Genomic DNA, 10090 nt, shown 5'->3' with positions numbered 1-10090 from the left:
CAGAAATGGTCCCTCAAGCAGTGGCAAAATGTGATTTTCTCTGACGAATCATTGTTTACCATTTTTCCGACCTCCCGCCATGTTTACATTTGGAGACAGCCAAAAGAATCATTTCATTCGGACTGCCTTCTCCTAACTGTCAAACATAGTGGGGGTTCAGTGATGATCTGGGGTACTATTTCTTGGAAATCTGCCGGGCCAATGATTTCCCTTCATGGAAGAATTAACAGCCATCAATATTTAGGACTTTTGGCCGACCAAATTCATCCTATGGTTCAAGAACTGTTTCCAGAGGGGGATGCCATCTTTCAAGGTGATCATTCACCAATCCATAGAGTAAGAATTGTTAAAGAATGGCACAAGGAACATTCTAATGAAGTTCAGCATCTCATCTGGCCACCACAATCACAAGACCTCAACATTATTGAGCATTTTTGGTCGATTTTAGAGATTCAAATAAGAAGTCGATTTCCACCACCATCGTCTCTAAAAGAACTGGAGGGTGTTTTAATTAAAGAATGGGCTAAAATTCTTTTGGAAACAATTCATAATTTGTATGAATCAATACATCAGAGAATTGAGGCTGTATTTGCCGCAAAAGGTGGACCAACACCATATTAAAAGATATTTTGATGATTTTTCAAGGTGTTTCCATGTTTTTGTCCACCCCCTGTACTATGGAAGAGTTTATTTATGGGTCTTTAACTATAATAAGCAGGATGAAATATTAATCTCTATACAGACTCTATTATATACATGTGTGTGTTCGCCTTCACCCAATATAAATCTGCAGTAATAGTACCTGAGCCAACCTTTGAATCCACTTTCCACTGTTTCTGCCCTTTCTTATGGCTACTTCCAAGAGAAAATCAGTCCTAAAAATAGGAAGACTGCCCCAGATCCAGCAACTCCTTCTTCTTAATGTTCCATTTCTTTAAACAAAGAATCTGCCTAAGCATTACCAAACCCCATCCATGTCCCAAGGTGACTTTTCTATTATTCAATCCTGTATCAAACAGGTATCATTGAAATAACTTGTCAGAAACATCCTATCTTGATACATTGAGAACAAACCCATTCTTCTTAAATGGCCAAATAATGCAATCATATATATTCTGTCTTTAAGTCAATGTTGACTCATGTCAATTACCTAAATTAGCCCCTGCAGTTTTCTTGGCCAGATTTTGCTGAGTCGTTTGCCATTGTCTTCTTCCTGGGGCTAAGAGAGGGGAACTGGCCCCAAGTCATCCAGCTGGCTTTATGACTCAGGCAGGACTAGAATTCAGAATCTGGTACCTTAACCTCTACACCAGATAGTTATGGAGACTTTTGGTAAAAGGAGAATGGAGTGGGTTTTACTGGGATTTTATGTTTCATATGGGAGAATCAATGCAGAATGCATGGGATTGACCAGTTGTATCCAGCATTTTCTAACAGAATCACATATTGAATCATGTCACTGCAATATGTAAAAGGAAGAGAATCCAGTCAGCTGCAGAAGAAAGGTAATGCATCCCATTATTTTGCAGCTCTCCAAAGTTCCTAGATAGAATAAAAAAGAAAGATCAGACTCCGGGACATTTGAAAGTGTTTTTTTTAAAAAAAAATATTCAAATTAATTTTTTTCTCTCCATTATCAACCAGTGCCACTAGGAAACATAAGATGGCATTGTTGCAATAAACTTTTGTTTAATGGAAATCCTTACTTAAAGAAAATGTTTATTTGTGAACAAATATTTTAAAACCAGGTGCATCCTGGCAAACGTCTAATGTACCAGATTTAGCTGCAGCAATGCAAATAGATCGATGCGTTGTTAATTTTGAGCAATGCCAACGAGGCAGATTGAAAAAGCAAGAGGTTAAGAAAACAGGAAGGGGGAAAAAAACCCTAACATTTAAAAAAGTAATAAAGAACAAAATGTCCTTCCAGAATAACTGCTTCCTGCAGGAGCTATTTTTTACTTTCTTGGAGGCAACTTCCCAAACCAAAAGCTGCTCAAATCTCCTGTTTTTTACCTCCTACACAAAGATATTACATACACACTGAGGAAAGCAAAACAAAAAACAAAAACCAATAGATGAGTTCACTTATTATGATAAACTAAGATGGTTTGCTATGAAAAAAAAACATGATCGAATGAACACATTAGACAAATCAATGTTATTTTTAATTTTTAATATATTGTGTGATGTGATATGAAACATATAGCTTGTAAATATGGTTATGTTTTAGTATATTGTAGACTAACTTCAATAAATCATAAATAAACCATGAGTTATGATAGATGCATTCTGTGATGCAACATTAAATCTTGCTTTACCAAATACCTTGGTTGAATTTACATAGAAGCCAAAACTAAACAAATCAAATTATATTATAGAAAAACACATGGAGCAAATATATATTCCTTTTCAAATTATTCACAATCACCATATTACCTGAGTTTGCTTGCCCCCTAAAACAGGAGGAATGTGTGTTGAACATGTTCACTGCCTTGAGTTATTTGTAAAAATAATAAAGGCAAGATAAAAATTAAATGAATATTTGTGGAGTAGTTGTCTATACAGGTTGCTTAAGCAACCTAGCTTGTTTGCTTTAAGGAGTTGATAGATGTTACTTGAGCATTTCTGTAGGCTTGAAAGCATATTCTTATACCATATAAATCTGCACCACTCTGATGCTTATTTCAGACTTTATTGTTCAATTTTCATGGGCATCATTCCTCAATATGGCAGGAACTATGTAGTCAATTTTCAGCAACTATGGATATATAGCACTTCAAGCAGGAATAGGCAACATCATGTGGGTGGCAGGTAAAAAATATAAAAGGCCATGCCTCAATCCCATTGTCTTGCTTTGACAGTAACCTGTAGATATGCTGGCTCCAGGGATGAAGAAAAGGACTTAGAATCTATATGTGGTCTCAAACTGCAAGCTGCCTATGTGTTCATTGAAAATGGTGATTTTCCCTGCAAACCAGATGTTGCAGAAATAAAACTCCCCACAATCTGAATGGCTATGTTTTTTTCCAAGCCTGTAGTCCCATGATGGAAAACCTATGGCACATATGCCACAGGTGGCACAAGGAACTCTATCTGAGGGCATGTGAGGTATTATCAGTTTCAGCATGCATGTGCACGCTGTCCAGCTTATTTTTGGCTTTCTGGAGGGCAAGGGTGCTGTTTTTGCCCTCTCTAGGCTTTAGGAAAATCTGCAAAGCCTGTGGATTGCAAAAAATGGCCCAACTGACCTACTGAAAGTCAATATGCTTCAGTGAGACCTGTGCACATGTGCCGGGGGGGGGGGGGTTGTCCATGCATGCACGAGGGGGGAGAATATTGCATTATTGGTGTGGGCAGACACACACACACACACTTTTGGCACCTAAGCAAAAAAAGATTCACCATCACTGCTGTAGTTTATGTGAATACGATGTGGAAGAATCCTATTATGTCTGACTGACTGTTTCAATGGCAAACAACAACAACAGCAACAGAGTTGGTAGGGACCCTGGAGGTCTTCTAGTCCAGTGTTTCCCAACCTTGGCAACTTGAAGATATTTGGACTTCAACTCCCAGAATTCCCCAGCCAGCAAATGCTGGCTGGGGATTTCTGGAAGTTGAAGTCTAGATATCTTCAAGTTGCCAAGGTTGGGAAACACTGTTCTAGTCCAACTCCCTGCTTAGGCAGGAGACCCTACACTATTTCAGACAGATGGTTATCCAACATCTTCTTAAAAACTTCCAGTGTTGGAGCATTCACAACATGCTCCAACAGCTTAATTGTTCTAACTGTCAGGAAATTTTTCCTTAGTTCCAAGTTACTTCACTCATTATTCAGCTTTCATCCATTGCCTCTTGTTCTACCCTCAGGTGCTTTGGAGAATAGGTTGACTTCTTCTTTGTGGCAACCCCTGAGATACTGGAACACTGCTATCATGTCTCCCCTAGTCCTTCTTTTCATTCACTGCCCAGTTCCTGCAATCGTTCTTCACATGTTTTAGCCTCCAGTCCCCAAATCATCTTTGTTGCTCTTCTCTGCACTTTTTCTAGAGTCTCAACATCCTTTTTGCATCAGGGCGACCAAAACTGAATGCAGTATTCCAAGTGTGGCCTCTGTAAAGCACACACCTTTTCATTGGTTCTGAAGGTATTCCCCTTAAGAGAATGGCTATGGGTTTTTTTTATTTAGGCCTCTGATCTGTAATAAATCTTTGATTTCATTTTATTAGCTTTTAATTTGTAGGTTGTGTTTGTGTAATGTTTTAGTCATAAAAATATGGTTTACATTCATCATTTTCATATGTAAATTTATTTATTTATTGGATTTGTATGCCGCCCCTCTCCGTGCTGTTTGCTTATACTGTATATCATTTGCATGTCTGTCTATTACAAATATAATTGATATGTATCAATTATAGCCAATTATAGACCACTCATTCATTGGACATTGTGTTATAACCATTTTTGTAATTACTGCATGAAGTTGAAGTTGGTTTTCTTTCTTTTTATTTGTGCAAGAAATCGTTCAGCCAACACTAAGTTAATTCTGACCTCTGGTTTTACTCTTCTCCTCCCTTCTCCTCCCAAGCCCAAGCCCAGCAACTAGCTACTTCTGTTATGAGCTTCTTTGTAAAGAGGAATCCTCTGTTTTATATATCATGTTCTCACCCTCACATTCTTAATATATATTCCGTGGCCTGTTTTTGCTTATTGACTATTTGCTATATTGTGTATTGGATGCCCTACAGTTAAGTATTCACCCCCTTCCTTTGTAAAGCAATAACTTAGGATAAAACATATTTGCCATATTTTTAGAATAGAACAGAACAGAACTGAACAGAATTCTTTATTGGCCAAGTGTGATATTGGACACACAAGGAATTTGTCTTTGGTTCATGTGTTCTCAGTGCACATAAAAGAAAAGATACTTTTGTCAAAAATCATGAGGTACAACATTTAATGACTGTCATAGTGGTCAAATAATCAATATTAATAAAAATCTTAAGGATACAAGCAACAAGCTACAGTCATACAGTCAGAAGTGGGAGGAGATGGTAATAGGCATGGTGAGAAAATCTACTGGAAATAATAGTGCAGACTTAGTAAATAGTTTGACAGTGTTGTGGGAATTATTTGTTAAGCAGATTGATGGTGTTTGAGAAAAAACTGCCCTTGTGTCTAGTTGTCTTGGTGTGCAATACTCTATAGTGTTGTTTGAGAGGAGTTGAAACAGTTTATTTCCAGTTTTGACTCATGCAGTATACAGGTTCTCAATGGAAGGCAGGTTGGCAGCAATTTTTTCCCCCCTACAGTTCTGATCATCCTCTGAAGTCTGTGTCGTTTTTGAACCAAACCAGACAATTATAGAGGTGCAGATGACAGATTCAATGATTCTTCTGTAGAATTGTATCAGTAGTTCCTTGGGCAGTTTGAGCTTCCTGAGTTGGTGCAGAAAGAACATTCTTTGTTGTGCTTTTTTGATGACGTTTTTGATGTTAGGTGACCATTTTAAGTCTTGAGATATGAATCTAGAAATTTGAAGGTCTCTACTGTTGACACTGTGTTGTCTAATATTGTAAGAGGTGGAAGAATGGGAGGTTTTCTCCTAAGTCTACCTCTATTTCTACTGTTTTGAGTGTGTTCAGTTCCAGATTGTTCCAGTCACACCACGAGGCTAGTTGTTCAACCTCTCCTCTGTATGCGGTTTCATCATTGTCTCGCGTGAGACCAATCACCGTTGTATCAGCTGCAAACTTCAGTAGTTTAACAGATGAATCGTTTGAGATGCAGTCATTGGTTTAGAGAGAGAAGTGGTAAGAGTACACAGCCTTGGGGGGGTGCCTGTGCTAACTGTACAGGTATCTAATGTGATTTTGCCTAGCTTCACCTGCTGCTTCCTGTCTGTTAGGTTCTGCTTGCTGTCTGTTTTGTACATGGGGATCTTGAGCAGAAAGGGAAGGCAAGACCCTCTCTTTCCCCTGACCACCAACAAATGGTACTCAAGGGAATCCTGCCTGCCTCAACCTACAGAGGTGGCACATGGACATTCATTTCAATAACCACCGATATACTTGGCATCCATGAATCTGTCTAATCCTGCCTTGAAGGTATCAAGACTGGCAGCTGTCACTACCTCTTCTGGAAGTGAATTCCATACACCAACGACCCTCTGGGTGAAGAAATATTTCCCTTTATTTGTCCTTGCTTTCTTACCTATGAGCTTTAGGGAGTGCCCCTCGTCTGTGTGATAGAGAATTTTTCTCTATCCACCTTTTCTATCCCATGCATGATTTTACACACTTCAATCAAGTCACCCCTTAAACGCCGTCTTTCAAGGCTGATGAGACCAAAATGTTGCAACCTGGTTTCATAAGGGAGGTGCTCCATTTCCTTGATCATACTTGTTGCCCTTTTTTGCACCTTTTCCAGTTCCATTATATCCTTCTTGAGGTGAGGTGACCAGAAGTCACTTGAGGTGAGGTGACATCTTCCATCAATCTCTCTACAGAGTTATTCTTGGCCATCAGTGGCCTCAGAAGAGAAGATATGCAATGCAAACTGCATTGTCTAGTAGTTAACAACTGATCCATTTACTGGTAAGGATTTTCTGATTTATTTCTTCAATTTTCCAACTGAGGTTTTAAGGAGCTTGCATGCCAAGACTTCAAATGCAACTCTGTGCTTGAAAACCAGCAATGAATCTTCCCAAATGGTGTTCCTGTTGTGTAGAGATAGAGGTCAGGTTGTGTGCAGCATACTGTCTACTTCAAGCAGGCCTCACATACATGATCTCACCCAGTTCACATCGCCAGGATGATGTAGGACATTACCCATTGCTGGTACGTGTATATAGATGATAGAATCATCTAGACTGTATCAACAGGATGTTCTTAAACATTGGCGAGGAGAATTTACCAATAAAAATGCTGTTGCTTTTTTGCTGCTTGGAAAACTGTATAAAAGCAATAAACATTGCAAAGACAGTCAGACATCTTAGCATCCTGCAGTGACTGGTCTCTAACTCCATCATCTGGTCCTCATAGTGGGTCACTCTCACCCACTGCCCCCAAGGGGAGCAACAGCCAACATAGTTATCATCATCTGGAACAAACCCCCTAGGTGCACCTTTGTCCTTCAGCTTTCGGACCCTTCACTGGTAAGTATGGGTTGCAATCTGTCTCAACACCAATGTAAGAATGTACAGGAACTCTGATTCTTGTTATATAAGTCAGGTATGGCAGCACTTGAGGCAGATATAAGGAAGCTGGTTGAGAAGGTAGGGAAACACTGTCCTTAGTATCCAGAGCATGGGATGCTCTACGTACAGGATTAGATAAAGATAGGGCATACCTTACATCAGTGATTTTCAACCTTTTTTGAGCCGCGGCACATTTTTTACGTTTACAAAATCCTGGGACACACCACCAACCAAAATGACACAAAATGATACTCTAACACAGTACATATTATACAAATAGTTAATAATATTACCAAATAATATGACCAAATGAGCTGGGGTGGCGCAGCAGGTAGAGTGCTGTACTGCAGGCCACTGAAACTGACTATAGATCTGTAGGTCAGTGGTTGAAATCTCATCACCGGCTCAAGGTTGACTGAGCCTTCCATCCTTCCGAGGTGGGTAAAATGAGGACCTGGATTGTGGGGGCAATAGCTTAGCTTTGTTAAAAAGTGCTATTGCTAACACGTTGTAAGCCACCCTGAGTCTAAGGAGAAGGGCGGCATAAAAATCGAATGAATGAATGAATGAATGAATGAATGAATGAATGAATGAATGAATGAATAAATAAATAAATAAATAGTTTCTAAATTTATTTAGACTCAGGGTGAAACCTGGGCCTGTTTTGATGAACACAAATGGGATATCCTGGCAGGAATGTCTATCGGAAAGTCTATCAGGTGGAGGGCCTACCCGGACCGGCTGCTGTTGTGTGGGAGAAGGCCGAGAGAGTAAAGCGGAGACTGGGGAAAACGCCGATGAAGCTGGAGGACTCTGATAAAGCCTCATGGAGTCTGTATGCAGACTGCGTGACATTGTGGAGGGGCTTGTGAATTGGAAGTTCCCCCCAACAACTACAGAGGCATTGGAAGGCAACCAGGAAGACCAGCGTAAATTGGGGGGTTTCGTAGAAATGGAGGAGCTGAAGACAGAGGAAAAGATCGGGAGGGCCGGCCGGTGGCAGCGGTCGGCACAAAAGAACCTGGGAAATAGAACTAGTACACCCAGGACTCAGACATTTCCCACTGAATTTGAACAACTTCAGAACTGACCTTTTTAGAACTTAAGTGCTACTTGACTGATTGATTAATGAACTGGACCATTTCCTATACTGTATTCTTACATATTTTAACTTTTTAAATATTTTAATAATTAATACATATATTTTATATTAATTTAATATTAATTTTTAGAGTAATTTAGAGTAAATTTAACATTGCTAGTATTAATTATTAAGGGGTTATTATTAATGTTTTTAGAATTTAAAATATTTTTAGCTTTACTGTCTTATCTACTAGTAATTTAATCTAAATTTTAATTGAATTATTGGGGGGGGTTTAAGTGACAGATAATTGGGGGGGTGAAATAATGTATGGAATGAATGATTGGTATGGATGGGATGGGTGGGACTATGATATAGATTGGGTGAATGGGAATGGTATGTATGATACACTTGGCCCACATGGCGTTGGAGAGACAGGAGGAGAGGGGACACTTATCTCTGGGGTAGCAGAGGGTCAGAATATCCCGGTGCTGCTGGGGAGAGGCAGATATGGCGGGAGCCACAGAACTAGCCGTTCCAGGGGATCCCTTGTTCCGGTTCCGCAAGCTCAACTCAGTATACTGGCAAAGAATGTAACTCTGGCCCTGGGCTCAGGCTGCTGCTACTCAATGCCAGGTCGGTGGTAAATAAATCTCTCCTCATCCGGGATTTGATCCTGGAAGAGGAGGCCGACCTGGCATGTGTGACTGAAACCTGGCTGGGCCCAGAGGATGAAGTTCCTCTCTCTGAAATTTGCCCAGCCGGGTTCCAGGTATTGCATCCGCCTCGACCCCAGGGAAGTGGGGGAGGAGTGGCTATTATAGCCAGGGAGAGCCTTGGCTTGCGTAGACTCGTTGCTCCAGAGATTGCGGGTTGTGAGTCCCTCCTAGTGAAGTTGGACTTAGGGTTTCAGGTGGGCTTGTTACTCACGTACCTGCCTCCCAGCTGCGTGTCAACAGCCCTGCCTGTGCTGCTCGAGGAGGTAGCTGGGTTGGCGGTAGGGTTCCCCACACTCATTGTCCTGGGGGACTTTAACCTGCCGTCACTCAGTGAAACCTCTGGGCAGGCACAGGAGTTCATGGCCACCATGACAGCCATGGACCTGACTCAAGTAATACAGTGTCCGACTCATGAGGGGGGGGCATGCACCCGACATGGTATTCCTCTCTGGGCAATTGAGTAATGGTCTGAGACTAAGGGGCTTAAAAGTGTTGCCTTTGTCATGGTCAGACCATTTCCTACTGCGGCTTGACTTCCTGGCTCCAATCCTTCCCTGCAGGGAGGCGGAATCGATTAGGTTGTTCCGCCCCAGATGCCTGATGGATCCAGAGGGTTTTCAGAAGGCGCTTGGGGTTATTCCAGATACACTCGTCCACATTTCGGCAGAGTCTCTGGCTGAGGCCTGGAACAAGGCTGCTGTAGAGGCTCTTGATCGAATTGCGCCGTTGCGACCTCTCCGGGGCACTAGACCCTGTAGAGCTCCATGGTTCAACGAGGAGCTCTGGGAGTTGAAACGCCAGAAGAGACGTCTAGAGAAGCGATGGAGGAATCCGATCGAACACTTGTAAGAGCTCATATTAAGACTTACAAAGTGTCACTGAAGGCGGCAAGATGCGCGTATCATGCCGCCTTGATTGCATCAGTGGAATCCTGCCCGGCCGCTCTGTTTAGGGTGACCCACTCCCTTCTTAACCAGAGGGGAGTTGGGGAGCCCTTGCAGAGTAGTGCCGAGGATTTTAACATGTTTTTCGCTGATAAAATTGCTCGGATCCGGGCGGACCTCGACTCCAATTGGGAAACAGAGTCGA

At 41.4% G+C, this 10090-nt stretch overlaps 1 protein-coding gene across 2 annotated transcripts in view; it reads right to left on the bottom strand.

Annotated features, from left to right (window-relative positions):
• Positions 1-483: 483 nt before the first annotated feature.
• KAT7 (lysine acetyltransferase 7) overlaps positions 484-10090 on the bottom strand; it is a 49215-nt gene continuing 39608 nt past the window's right edge. For both annotated transcript variants that reach the window (XR_011556958.1, XR_011556959.1), the window contains one exon: positions 484-1542. The gene's annotated coding sequence lies outside the window, so the exon portion shown is untranslated. The remainder of the gene's footprint in view (positions 1543-10090) is intronic.

This window comes from Erythrolamprus reginae, chromosome Z (genome assembly GCF_031021105.1).
Source record: "Erythrolamprus reginae isolate rEryReg1 chromosome Z, rEryReg1.hap1, whole genome shotgun sequence".
NCBI lineage: Eukaryota > Metazoa > Chordata > Lepidosauria > Squamata > Dipsadidae > Erythrolamprus > Erythrolamprus reginae.
This window is presented reverse-complemented; position numbering and strand designations above follow the sequence as displayed.